Below are 15,704 nucleotides of genomic sequence, written 5' to 3' on the forward strand. Positions count from 1 at the left end.
ATATCAGAAGTCGGGCATAGAATGTTACTTCCAATTTAAAAATCATCTAAGGGTGAAATGTAGCTACACCCAAGCCATAAATATTGATATATCAAATGTTACGATCGGACTTAAAATGGCGGCGTAATATATAAAAAACAAAATGGGCGGTATTTCTAGGCGTGGCAAAAAAATATTTTTTATATTTTTTAAAATGTTTTTAACATATCTTTAATCGTAGGGGGTGACTGACTCAACTTTATACACCCTAGTGTATAACCTTCCAATGTGTCCAGTTTACATAGATGACGTGTCATATAACCGTTTTTGGCCAGTTCACCTAAAGTAATGAGCCGTTCGGCTGTAAGCGCCGCCTCATATCTTATATATGTTTTAATGGGTGAAGTATCTAGCAACGTTTCCAGAGCCTTGGTTGAAGTAATACACATGATACCACTTATACCCAAGCAGCATGTACGCTGAACTCCCTGTAGTATTTTGATATTACACTTTTTGTCTATAGCAGTCCACCAGATTATTGAAGCATAAGCTAGAATTGGTCTTATTACACTTTTATAAAGCCAATTTGTCATAGCAGGACTAAGAGCCCATTCCATGCCTATAGTTCTCCTAGATATCGCCCAGCACCGATGTGCCTCAAGTATTATACCTAACTCATCGGTATATTCTTGTCCAGGAAGCAGCGTTCAGTATATGTAGAAATTTTTGTCTTTCTTGTGAAAAGACAGATCTCCGTCTTTGCCGGGTTAACATTGAGGCCTCTCGGTTGAGCCCAGACATCGTATTATGACATCGTCTGCATAGCAGACAGGTCTAAGTCCTTTCTCGCTTTGGGTCTTTAGGGGGCCTTTAATCGTTGTGACCCAGACTACGCATGCTATCGCCTCGTTTTTAACGTACAATTATTTTTTTATTATTTTATATATATTTAAGAATTGAATTAATAATACTTTTCTTTGTTTTATAATTTAACGACTATTTACTTATTTATGCAACGCCACCTAGGTGTAAAAGGAATTTAAATTACTTTATAGTATTTTTTTTTAATTTATATTATTAAGAAATGCCATCTAGGTGTAAGAATCCTACTTAGATAAGACCTTTAAGATACAACAATGTATACTAAGATACCATTATAAGCAACCGTGTACTTGACTGCAAAAATTTAATATAAAAGGAGGCCTAGTTAAGTAGTATCGGTCAGTTTTCGCCGAGCTTCAATATTTCAAAAACTTGAAATTTTCTAGTGATGCCAGAAACTAGCGAAAACATTATTGTGGAATTAGATTTTATGCGTATTTTCAATACAACTATTCAAATGGCTGGTATAACACTAGACTGTACTAAGACTGAAGCAAAGTGCATGAGTGTGGATGAAATCAGCAATGAGGAGATACCTCGAGAAGACAATGAAGAACATAAACATGATGGTAATATAATATTAAAGGAAGAAACCCATGATATCATCAACAAATTTCTAGAAAATGAGCTGTCCAAATTTCAAAATATGCATGGTCTATCAACAATTACAACTCATAAAATTATCGTCATGGCTGATCGCTGAATTGATGCTGAAATCAACAAATTAATTTCACAAGGATGTATAGAACCGTCACATAGAAAATATTGCTTTCCAATCACCCTCGTAAAGAAGAAAAACGGAACGTGGAGAACATGTATGAATTTTCGACAATTAAATGCTAGGTCAGTACCTGACACATATCCTCTTCCACGTATAGATAGTATTTTAAACCTACTTCGGGAAGCAAAATATATCAGTAGTCTAGATTTAAAAAACGGATATTGGCAGATACCAATGGATGAGGATAGTAAAAAGTTCACTGCTTTTGCTGTTCGTGGCCGTGGTTTATACCAGTGGCGAGTACTGCCATTTGGACTTCATTCTGCGCCAGCAACTTTTTAACGTGCATTAGATAGAATAATCGGACCCGTTATGGAACCCCATGCTTTCGCATACCTTGATGATATCATTGTAGTAGGAAAAACTCTAGAAGAACATATGAATAACCTAAAAGAAGTCTTTCATAAACTGAAAAATACAAATTTAATAAAATGTAGAGAAATGTAAATTCTTCAAAAGTGAAATAAAATATTTAGGACACGTTGTGAGTGGGGAAGGTATAAAAACTGATTCAGATAAGGTATCCGCAATCGCAAAAATTCAAGTCCCGAAGAATGTTAAAGATGTTAGAAGATTTTTAGGAATTGCTTCGTGGTATCGTAGATTAGTACCAGATTTCACAACTATTAAAGAAAGGTAAACACTGGAGATGGGAAGCTTATCAGCAACAATCATTTAAATTATAAAAAACCAAACTTGCAAAAACATTTACATTACAAACGGATGCTAGTAATTATGGATTAGAAGCTGTTTTAACTCAAGAAATTGAAGGTAGTGAAAAAGTAATAGTTTAGGCTAGTCGTCGTCTCAACGGAGCGGAGAAGAACTATTCAACGACTGAAAAGGAATGCTTGGCCATTTTATGGAGCATTCGGAAAATGCTAGCTTATGTCGAATTCGTAGACATCACCGATCATCTAGCTTTAAAGTGGCTAAATTCTATAGAGAGTCTTGCCGGCAGATTGGCCCGATGGGCACTTGAACTACAACAATACAATTTTACAGTAAAATATAGAAAAGGTAAACACAACATCGTCGCTGACGCATTATCGCGTCGTCCAGTAGAAGTTGCAAACTTAGTTAACTGTGAACCATTAAAAACAAACGAATGCGCGTGGATTCAGAAAATGAAGAAGAAGGTGAAAGAAAACCCTATAAAATACGTAAAACAATAAATAGAATCGCTAACCATTACTATTGGCCGGGAAAGTGGAGAGATGTAAATCGTTATGTTCGTCGATGTATGTCCTGCCAATGTGTTAACAAGATTGCCTGATGAACCATGGGCTACCCTTTGCGCTGACCTTGTAGGTTCCTTGCCATAGAAATACTCTGTTATTGGTTTTCTTTGATAAATTTTGGACTGAGTTGGTGCTGTTGCGTAAAGCTACTACAGATGGAGTAATAAAGTCGTTTCGTGAACGAATAAGTATTCGTATTCTCGATATGGTATTCCTAAAGTCTTAATAACAGATAATGTAACATAATTTACCTCAAGGAATTTTAAACGTTTTCTAAATGAATTAGGCGTAAATCAGCAGCTTACTGCACCATACACTCCACAAGAAAATCCTACTGAAAGAGCTAACCGAACAATCAAGACAATAATCGCGCAATTCTCAAGTGATCAATACAATAGATGGGATGAGTTACTCCCCGAGATTATGCTGGCTATAAATACGAGTCAACAGGATTTTCACCAGCATTTATAACTCAAAGAAGAGACCCACGTTTACCAACAACATTGTACGATGAGGTATCAATTGGTACAGGAGTAGAAACTTTGAGTTCATCGAGACGAAAAGATGAAATGAAAGATGTATTCGAAATTGTTAAGAAAAATTTGTGCAAATCATTCGAAAACCACAAAAGATATTATAATTTACGAAGGCGTCAATGGAAACCGAATGTTGGCGAACTAGTTTTGTTTCGACAACGCCCCCTATCGAAGGCTACAGATAATTTTGCGGCAAAACTGGCTCCCAAATTTGAAGGCCCGTATTCCGTTAAACATTTTCTATCAACTGTTATAGTAAAAATTCAGAGTATAGAAAATCAGGAAATTAGAACAGCACATTTAAATGAAATTAAACCTTATATAAATTAGTATTTCTTATTAATAATTCTATATTCTTTTTAACTATTCCTTAGACGACCAACAGAAATAAAAAGAAAAATGGACGGTGAGAAGAAATTCGATGACACCAGCAAGAAGTTCCGAAAACGTATGGATGAAGAGAAAGCGAAGGTTCGTTGAACCGTATTTATTGATGGCGAGATGCCAACAACCAGCAAAAAGAGAAAGACAAGCAACTAACCCAGAAAAACGGCAACATATTTTCATATGAGCTCTGCAAAACCCCAAGCAGGAAAAGACAACGGAAAATGTTTGTAAGGAGAACCAACCGCCACTAAAGAATAAACATACATCATCCAACAAGGGTAAAGATCCTGTGAGAAAGGACAACAAGGATGAAGTTATATGCCTGTTGTCCGAAGAAGGAGAAAATGAAGATCACGAATGCTAAACCCCGTTAATGACGTGGTATACTCGCCTATGTATGCGCCACCAAATTGCCATATTGATAATCTGGGTAATAACGACGCATATTCTTCGCCGTGCGACAAATAGAATAATAATGACTGCAATGAAGAAGAATTATTGACACGAAGAATTATTGACACAAAGCCTTATGCCCGTGATATCATTGCTTTCAACTCCAATATTGTCACCACTTAATCTGTCAATATTATCTTCAGTGGGGTCTCACACTTCAATAAAATCGCAGACTAGCCTATTATATTTCACTCCGTCATGCGCCCCTAGTCAATCTTTAAGATAGCATCAATCACCGTCATCATCAACGTCATCATCAACATCATCATTACCAACATCGATACCATCACCCGCATCATCAACGCCTAAGCCATCATCCACAGAAATTTCGGAAATAGAAGACGAAAATGTGCAGCTGCCAGAAGAAACAAGTGAGAATATCCCCAACTAAAGGATATCGCTAACAACTACACCAATTCCAGGATGGGACGATATATCACAAATGCCTAGCAAACTACGTGCCAAAATTGAAGACATTTCCAGTACCAGAAAAAAAGGTTATCATGTCAAATTTTTATTCGCTGTCGATCACCACACCTACAATGTAACCATAGCAAAGAGTGGTAAAGCAAAAGCAGAGCTGCATAAATAAACAATATTTTAATTGCTGGAAGGGAGGAACTGTAACATTAAAAGTCGTCGCCTCGTTTTTAACGTGCAACAAGTATTAATGTATAGTCGGGCGTAGCCGACCATATGATACCCTACACCAGTCAGTATGTATGTTAAAAATGGGGATTATTAAAAAAATAAAGCATTTAGATTGTTTTTTTAACTTTATTTCGGAATATTTTTACTTTTTTTGGCAAAAAAGAAATAGATTTTTTAAAAGAGGGCTCAAAGGGGAGTAGGGAAAAATATGGCCCTATACATAAAAATGTTGGTTGGGGGGAATTAAGTCTTCTTCAATATTATTTATGTAGAATTTAAAAGTGTTATTAGTGTTTGTAAGTGAACCTTTGACCTTTAAGTCATTTTCTGAAGGGAAGTTTGTATAGAGGATAGGAACAAATGAAGCCCGATCATTACAAAAATCGGTAGTGTCATTTAATGTTCTATAAAACTAAGTTTTGTCGACTTTTGTTAACATAATAGATCATTTAAATTTTCAATAGGCTTCGCCCAAAAGAAGCGTGTATGCCAATTTTCATATAATTATCTTGAAAATTGCGGCCTTAATCGACTCAGAAAATGATTCTAAGCCGATTGGTATACTTTAAGGTGGGCATAGGACGAATATTTTTGTATGTTACAAACATCAGCACAAACCCAATATAAACCCCCTCCCCCCAACAAAGGGTTTAGGGTAAAATTATTTTTTATTATTTTATAAGTATATATTTAAGAATTAAATTAAAAATACTTTTCTTTGTTTTATAATTTAACTAACTACTACAACTATTTACTTATTTATGCAACGCCACCTAGGTGTAAAAGGAATTTAAATTACTTTATTGTATTTTTTTTAATTTAACGTTTATATGGATAAGCAATCCATCTAGGTGAAAGAATCCTACTTAGATAAGATCGCATACCTTTAAGATACAACAATGAATACTAAGATACCATTATAAGCATCCGCGTACTTGACTGCAAAAATTTAATATAAAAGGAGGCCTAGTTAAGTAGTATCGGTCAGTCTTTGCCGAGCATCGAGTTAGGTAAGACAAGTTACTTATACGGTGGTTGGACCGCTGGCAAATAATTTATCTTATTAAATGAGCTATTGTGAAGCAATGTGGTTGTTGCGGAGTTTGGAATTCCCAACAACACATTTATCTGACGTGGGGGACTTACACCGCTAGTGTTACTCTCGTGGTTGGACCGCCAGAGTGCATCTGTTTGTGAGAACTCCATGAAGCAAGGTTGAGGTTTAAGTGCGAAATACAGTTTATAACGTTGTGGAAAATATGTGTTGTTCTTATTTCCTCGATCTACAAAAATATATATTTTTGTAATGAACCACTGGTACCGGCGAGTATACCCCAGCCAGAAGCAACGTTACAGTAGGAAGGACGTAAGAATTATCGGTCGATAGGACTTAGGTGTCACATAGCTAGGTTTCACTGGTTTGGGTATAAATATTACCCTTGCATCTTGCAATTTAACTGCGGTATATGCCAATTTTAGGCACGCAGTGAATATCTGTGGCAGATGTACGGAAACCAGTCCCGCCTCCATCTGCAAAAGTGCCGGGAAAATGCCATCCGGCCCTGCAGCTTTATAGGGAGCAAAGCTCTTGATTGCCCCTTTAACCATGTCAGATGTAATAACTATTTCCATGTTAACCTCAACTTCTTCCGATATCGGTTCATCTATGTTATTCGATATACCGGGTGGGAAATGGGAGTCCATTAAGAATTTCATTGTTTTCTCCATATCCTCAAGCCTTTGGCTTTTCGAACGATTTTCATATATTTTCACCAAGTTTATTAATATAATATTTCTAATACTTCTTCTCTGATTCTATTGACGAAGTTAGCTTTATTACCGAAGTTCAATGTTATCAAGTCTTTAGTAATAAAGAAATCCATGAGGGCTTGTCCCCTGCGATTGGTGTTTGTACTACCCCAAGATACATGGTGCGAGTTGGCATCACAACCTATTACAATTTTATTATTTTTCCTTTGTGCCTCTCAACCAGTTTCATCAGATTTGACGTTGGTGGTAGTGTCGGAGAATTGAAAGGCAAGTAAACAGGTGCAAGGACCTTGCTTCAGCACCGTTGCATCCGATGTTGATAATCTTGTTGAGAGGAGAAAACATAAGTTCTTGTAAACATAAGATACATGTTCTCGGGCGAGATCCTGTACCAGCGTAGAAAAGTTGGAAATTTACGTGATTTAATCCAGAAACCTTGTTGGGAATCGTCCAAGGTTCCTGGATTAAAGCTATATGTATTTTACCCGTGTTAATTTTAGCCATCAGAGCGTTATTAGCTGTCTCGCTCCGATGGAGGTTAATTTGGATAACCTCAATCATGGTCATCCATTAAACTCTCTTCCAGCGAGTTGGTAGTCACCTTCTCGCTCTTTGGATTAGACTCCTCCGGGTAGCCTGAAGTGGCTATTAGTGCAGTGGGTACTGTTAATAGATACATTCCCAATTCTGGAGAGCACTGCTGGAGTGAGTCTTCTGGCGAGTGAGTGATATCCACCTCGCTTTAAGAATTTGACTCCTCAACATTGCCAGTACTTGCTAATGATGCTTTGGGTAATGTCTTAGGTGTTTTAGTGTCCTTGTCGGGGCCGATTTTGACAGCCCTTTCAATCGGCGCCTTCCCAATTTTGGAAAGGGCAACTACACTTTCTTCTGGTGAGTTAATGGTAAATTCCTCGATTTTAGGATTTGACTTCTTAACTTTATTAGTAGTGGATACTGCTGCTGTGGTCTTAGGTATTTTAGTGTCCTTTTCGAGACTTGTTGTAACAGCCCTTCCAATCGGCACCTTCCCAATTTTGAATATGACAGCTTTAGAGGCGATGTAAGCCCTACCTTTATTCTTGGCAAGACTAGCCATGGATTTCTGGTCGATACCTATTACAAATAAATTTCCCTCAGGTTCATCTTTCCTGTAAAAGACATCCCATTTTTCCACGGCCAGCTCAGCATTTTGACCTCCAAAAATTTCCAGTATATGTTCATTAGCCAGTTTACTGTATTAGCTGACATGAAACTAATTTATGTCGAATTTCATAAATTTACTAGTATTTTTAAGCCAGTACTGAGCTTTAAAGTCATTTCCTGAAGGGGCCTTATATGGGGGTAGCGTCAATTATGGACCGATCTCCGTAAAATTTTGTAGAACGATCTTGGTTACTACAGGTCAAGTTTATATCGAATTTCATCGCTTTACTCGTTTTTTATTGCTTTACTCGTTTTTTTGATGGGGACATTATATGGGGGTAGGTCAATTAAGGCTCGATCCACATAAAATTAAGTTAAGAGTTTTTGACTGGCAAGAAACTTAATTGAGTCGAATTTTATTACTATGCTCGTATTTTTAAGCCAGTAATGGGCCTTAAAGTATTTTCCTTATGTTGGGGTTAGGGTCAATTAAGGCCTGTTCCACATAAAAGTTGGTAAAGAGATTTTGGCTTGTGAATAACTTACTTCTGTGAAATTTCATCGATATACTCGTATTTTTAAGGCAGTAATGAGCGTTAAAGTATTTTTATGGAGGGGACCTTATATGGGGGGTAGGGTCAATTATAAACCGATCCACATAAAATTTGGTGGAAAGGTTTTGGTTCCTAAGATACATACTTATTTCAAATTTCTTCGCTATTAACGTTAAAGTCATTAATTAAAGTTAAAGTCGTTTTCTGAAGGGGGCTTATATGGGGGGAGGGGTCAATTGTGAACCGATCCACATAAAATTTGGTAAATTTTGAGTTGTATAAATCTTACTGTAATTTCAGTGCTATAATCCGATTTTTAAGCCAGTAATGAGCAAAGAAATTTTATGGGGACTTATTATAGGGGGTAGGATCAACTATGGACCGATCCACATAAAATTTGGTAGAGAGATATTGCCTAGTATAAAACTTATTTCTGGGAAATTTGGTAAAGAGATTTAGGCTAGTATAAAACTTACTTCTGTTAAATTTCATCGCTTTAGTCGTATTTTTAAGCCAGTAATCAGCGTTTTAGCAATTTTATGGAGGGTCTTTATATGAGGGGTAGGGTCAATTATGGACCGATCCACATAAAATTTCATAAAGATTTTTTGGCTGGTAAGATACTTCCTTATATCAAATTTCATCGCTATATTCGTTTTTTTAAGCCAGTAATGAGCGTTAAAGTCATTTTTTGAAGGGGACCTTATATGGGGGGTAGGGTCAATTATGTACCGATCCACATAAAATTTCATAGATAGGTTTTGGCTAATAAGAAACTTACTTATGTCAAATTTCATCGCTATACTTGTATTTTTAAGCGAGTAATGAGCGTTAATGTAATTTTCTGAAGGGGACGTTATATGGGGGGTAGGGTCAGTTATGAAGCGATATACATAAAATTTGGTTGAGAGATATTGGCTTGCATAAAACTTATGTGTGTCGAATTTCATCGCTATATTCCCATTTTTTTAGCCAGTAATGAGCGTTAAAGTCATTTTCTGAAGGGGACCTTATATGGGGGGTAGGGTCAATTATGGACCGATCCACATAAAATTTCATAGATAGGTTTTGGCTAGTAAGAAACTTACTAATGTCAAATTTCATCGCTATACTTGTATTTTTAAGCGAGTTATGAGCGTTAAAGTAATTTTCTGAAGGGGACCTTATATGGGGGGTAGGGTCAATTATGGACCGATCCACATAAAATTTCATAGAGAGGTTTTGGCTAGTAAGAAACTTACTTATGTCAAATTTCATCGCTATACTTGTATTTTTAAGAGAGTAATGAGCGTTAAAGTTATATTCTGAAGGGGACGTTATATGGGGGGTAGGGTCAATTATGGACCGATATACATAAAATTTGGTTGAGAGATATTGACTTGCATGAAACTTATGTGTGTCGAATTTCATCGGTATATTCCCATTTTTAAGCCAGTAATCAGCTATTTAGTCATTTTCTAAGGGGGACTTTTTATATGGGGTAGGGCCAATTATGGTCCTATGTCCGCCATAATGCAGAATTATTTTGCAGACGTCAAAAAACTGACCTATGCGAAATTTTGTGGTATTTGCTTCATAAAAAATAAATTTGTGAATATTTGAAGCTATTTATACAGTATTCCGGGAGGTACATTTGTATGGGGGCTATGTGAAATCGTTGACCGATTTTGCCCATTTTCAATACCGAACATTTCTGATCAATAAAATATATTTTGGGAAAATTTCATCTCAATATCTCTTATTTTGTGGACGCTATCGTGCCAACAACAGACAGACGGACAGACGGACAGATGGACGGACATGGCTAAATCGTCTTAGAATCTTACGAGATCCCAGAATATACATACTTTATGGGGTTTTAGAGCAATATTTCGATGTGTTACACACGGAATGACAAAATCAATATACCCCCCATCTTTTTTGATGGTGGGTATAAAAAAGGGATCTGGTAAGTTATATATGTCTTATATCATCACGCGGTTCCATTAAAAATGTAGATTATTTGCAGAAAATGTAAAAAATGGATCTGACAATTTAAATTTTGGTGGTAAATGTATTGGACATAAGAGAATCCTATTTTATTGCTTCCTAAAGTATAAGAGGTAATTTCAATAAATACAAAAGTATGTATATTCAATATTAATTATAACATTATTTTTATTTATTTTGTTGAAGGATTAATGCGTTCCAAAATATAACTTTACAATTTGATGGATTGATCATAAAATTTATGAAGAATTACAAAAATATTTTAGAGTCCAACGTTTTACAATTTTTGGAAGTATACCAGTCAGCAGTTGGAATATTAATACAGATTTCCTGAAAATTATCTTATTATAGGGTAATTATTCTAAATTTTTGATACATATGTACATTAGACCGACTCACTCTGTATGGAAAGCAAAATGTTCCTTGCTTTGTTTTATGATGATTCCCAAAATATTTTAAATGTAGGGATGACCGTTCGTGAGCTGGACCAAATTAAAAAAATGTATTTTGGAATTATTTTTTTTAAATTTTTGTTTTTTTGAAACAAAATATCCAATACGGGGTATCGTTTAAAAGATATTTTAAAGCCGCGTCCAATGATGTATTAATCATAAATAACCGTCTGCTTATAATTGTCATATTTCAAAATATTTAAAATTGTTAGGTTTTTCACTAAGAAAAATAAAATGTATGCACAATTTTGATAATTTTGCGCACCACTAGACTTGGCTTCAAAAAAAAAAACCTTTCAACTGATACCACATACTATATATATTGTTTAAGAAATACTGTATAATTTATAACAAAATAACTAAAAGTGGACTTTTTTGTAACCGGTTCAGCTCACGAACGGCCATCGAGAGACTAGAAATATTTTGGGAACCATTATAAAACATTACAAAGATTTTTTGAAGCTGGATTAAATTATTTAATTTAACATGAAGAATCCTGTTCCCATACGATATTTTCTTTAAAATTGTCCAGCTCACGAATGGACAACACTTAAACGAAAATATTTTGGGTTGTGTTACCCTAGTGGTCGTAGGAGTTCAATTGATTTTCACTCTCTACTTCCAGTTTTAAACCAACCAGTTTGATTTACAAAGTTTAGGATATTCTTTAGACATATCCCAGATAGCTCATCCAGACAAGATAAAGCAGAAAGGCCGAAACATTGTTCTCTGCTTTCATTGAATGATGGGTAGTTACAGAGAAGGTGAGGTATTGTTTCCTCTTCCTCCTCATTGTTACAACTTCTACAGTAGTCGTTATATTCGACACCCATTCTTCTGGCGTGATTGCCAATAGTACAGTGTCCCGTTATGACTGATACCAGCACTCTTATCTGTTCCCTGCGAAAGCTTAATAGTAAGCTTGACCTGGGAGCATCGTATAGAGGCCAGCTTGACCTGAGAGCATCGTATAGAGGCCAAATTGAGACAGGTGGTTTCACTGAACCATCTGATTTGAGCCATCTCATATAGTTCAGTCTGTACCAGTAGCTTACAGTTAGTAAGAGAGATACCAGTAAATGCGTCGATTTCATCCTCCCCTCTCATCGCACCATTCCTGGCAAGTTCGTCAGCTATACAGTTTCCCCGACAATTACTATGTCCAGGAACCCATATTAGCGTTATCCTAGAATGTCTCGCTATCTCATTCAAAGATACCCGGCATTCTTCGGTTAACCTTGATGTCGTAAAGACACCCGCTAGATTTTTGATCGCAGCTTTGCTGTCCGTATATATACATATATCACCCGATATTTGATAATACCTCAGCCAGTTGGCGACTCGTTTAATAGCAGATATCTCTGCCTGTAAAATACTACAATAATTAGGTAGCCTAAAAGAGGATTTGATTCCAAATCTTTCAATGTAAAAGCCACCACCCACTCTTCCACTCCTCTTGGAGCCGTCAGTGAAAACATTTGTTACACCATCAGTTGAGTGTGACTCCTGTACTGAATTCCTATTGGGAATTCGGATGTGAAAGTGTCTGTCGAAGTGAGGTTTCGCAACGCAATAGTCTACATGAAGATGCAAGGACTCGAAGTGTTTAATTATTCGTGAGTGCCCTATACCTCTACTACCGGACCACGAACCACACGCGTTTAGTCTGATTGCAGAATTAAGGGCTAGTTGATTTTAGAGCATTATGATTACCCTATAATTTGGTATATAATTTGTGTCATAATGTGTAAGTCTAAAAAATGGTCAATTCGATGGATCGGTAGAACTATTTTCACACAGCTATAAAAGCGCCGTAATTTGAGGTTCCGATATGGTTGCAAATAACATTGACAGTTTTCATACTATGACAGTTATTTATGCATCATTTTAAAGCATTGTGATTGCAGTTTAATTTGGTTTATCATTTGTGGCATAATATTTTCGTCTTAGAAATGGTCAATTTGATGGATCGGTAGAATTATTGTTCTGTGTTTAAAAACTCTGTAATTTGAGGTTCCGATATGGTTGCAAATAACTTTGACAGTTTTTATGCTAGGGCAGTCATTTATGCATCATTTTAAAGCATTACAGCATTGCACTTTATTTTGGTGTATAATTTTTAGCATAATGAATTTTTACACAAATCGGTGTATTTATTGGTACATGTTTTAAAAGTTGCGAAAAACTTTGACAGTTTCCATGCTATGACAGACATTTATGCACCATTTTAAAGCATTATGATTGCACTTTAATTTGGTGTATCATTTGTGGCATAATGTGTTCGTCTAAAAAATGGTCAATTTGATGGATCGGTAGAATTATTGTTCTATATTTAAAAACGCGGTAATTTGAGGTTTCGATATGGTTGCAAATAACTTTGACAGTTTTTATGCTAGGGCAGTCGTTTATGCATAATTTTAAAGCATTTTTTTGGCATAATGAATTTTTACAAAAATTGGATAAAACATTTGTTCTGGTATATAATTTATTGCATAATCTATTTTTAGAAAATGGCCAATTGGATAGATCGGTAGAATTATTTTTACAGCTTTAAAAACGCGGTAATTTGAGGTTCCGATATAGTTGCAAATAACATTGATAGTTTCCATGCTATGACAAAAATTTATGCACTATTTTAAAGCATTATGATTGCACTTTAATTTGGTGTATCATTTGTGGCATAATGTGTTCGTCTAAAAAATGTTCAATTTGATGGATCGGTAGAATTATTGTTCTATGTTTGAAAAAGCGGTAATTTGAGGTTCCGATGTGGTTGCACATAACTTATGCTAGGGCAGTCCTTTATGCATCATTTTAAAGCATTACAACATTGCATTTTATTTTGGTGTATAAATTTGTGGCACTTGTGCAGACGAACGCTCAGCGTTGCTGCTCAAGTCTGCCATTTCGCTATTGGGTGAGGTATGGGGTGGATCTAAGCTTGATGTGGTGACTCCTGAGGAGATACCACGCAGGCCTCGATCCATCGCCAAAATACCGTCAGAACCCTCCACTCCCGAAGAGATCTTGGAGATCCTAAAGTGCTGCAACCCTTAGCTTCCAACTAATGACTGGAAAGTTGTAAGGGTTTCAGAGGCTGACGGACCTTCAAGACATGTGATCGTAGTCCTGAACAAGGAATCCTTGGAACCGCTGCGAGAAACAAAGGGGAAGGTCTATTACGGCTTCGGAACGATCTTCCTCCACGTTTATCGTAGCGATTCCAAGGGCGATCCCTCTCCGAAGGTGGAGGTAGATGGCGAGGAGACCGTGCAGTCAATAGAAGGCACGGTTAGCAACATAACCTCTGATCCCTCCGAGAAAGATGATGCTCAGTCAGTCTCTGAATTGATGAGCAAACTCTCCACTCGGAAGGATGAGGAGGTCGACGATGACGACCTCCTGGGGCTATCCCAGGAGATCGCCAACGTCGATGTTGTTAACCCAGGAGATGGTGAGATTGACTCAAATCAATCTGCACCACTCTAAAGCAGCATCAGCTGCATTGCTCCTCCGAGTGGCGCAGAGAGGGGAGGAGCTAATAATGGTCCAAGAACCATGGATCCATCAGGATCGGGTTTGCGGACTACAACATAAGGACTATAAAATCCTGTATGTTAAAAGTTCAGGTAAAGTAAGGTCCTGTATTCTGGCCAAAAGATCTCTTCACATCTTCATCTTATCTGATTTTAGTGATGAAGATACGGTCGCGGCCGCACTAGAACATGGCGGCACTAACACATGGCTGGTTTCTAGTTATATGGCCCATGATCACGGGGATTGTCCTCCCAATAACAAAGTCCGTAGATTGGTAGATAAGGCGAATATGCACAATATCCCTATCGTCATATGTGCTGACGCTAACTCGCACCACAGTATTTGGGGTAGCAGCGACACTAACACAAGAGGTGAGCAACTTTTCAATTTCATTATTAGTAGAAATTTGGAGGTAGTAAATAGGGGTTCAGATCCCACTTTTATTGTATCTAACAGAAGAGAGGTACTAGACATAACGCTCGTGAGTGCTAAGCACCGCGAATGTATCACGCATTGGACCGTATCTAACGACTGTTCTTTGTCAGACCATCGATATATAGACTTTATGATAGGAAATATAAAAGGGAATATGAATAGTATTCTTAATAGAAGGAAGACTAATTGGGAAGTTCAACATAACCTGCTTTCCTCGTCTCTTATTTCTCTCCCTACTCTAGAAAGTACTGAGGATATTAACGCAGCAGTTCACACCCTAACGGATGCTTTCCGTATGGCGACAACAACTGCCTGTAAACCCTCCATCAAGAGAGGAAAATCCAAACCCTCATGGTGGAACAATGAAATAGCAAATGCTAGGAAAGTATGCCGTAAACTGTTCAACGAGGCAAAAAGGACCAATAACTGGATACCCTATAAGACCTCAGTGAATCGTTTCAAAAACTTGACTAGAAATGCGAAAAGGAAGGCGTGGAGGGACTTCTGCACGAACGTTGAAGGTTCCTTCGAGACCAACCGACTTCGCAAGATTATGTCTACCTCACATGTTGTCCCGAGCTATATCCAAAAGCCCTGTGGCAACTGGACTATGTCCTGCAGAGAATCCTTGGAAGTGCTGCTGGACACTCATTTTCCGGGATGTCAACCTCTTAATGAGGAGACGGTAGACCCGGTTCATTTAGCGCCTGATACCAGCTCTATAGTCATTAATAGAGAGAGAATCCAATGTGCGCTTAACAGTTTCGAGCCATACAAATCTCCGGGTCCAGATGGTATTATATCTGCGGATCTTCAGAAGAATGAAGATCTCGTCACTCCATGGCTGCTATCGATCTACAAAGCATGCCTAAGGTTGCTATACATCCCTCATATGTGGATGAGATATAATG

At 37.1% G+C, this 15,704-nt stretch overlaps 1 pseudogene; it reads left to right on the forward strand.

Annotated features, from left to right (window-relative positions):
- Positions 1 to 1,249: 1,249 nt before the first annotated feature.
- LOC124419229 overlaps positions 1,250 to 15,704 on the forward strand; it is a 17,235-nt pseudogene continuing 2,780 nt past the window's right edge.

The sequence above is a fragment of the Lucilia cuprina genome, chromosome 4 (genome assembly GCF_022045245.1).
Source record: "Lucilia cuprina isolate Lc7/37 chromosome 4, ASM2204524v1, whole genome shotgun sequence".
In the NCBI taxonomy this organism is placed as follows: Eukaryota; Metazoa; Arthropoda; class Insecta; order Diptera; family Calliphoridae; genus Lucilia; species Lucilia cuprina.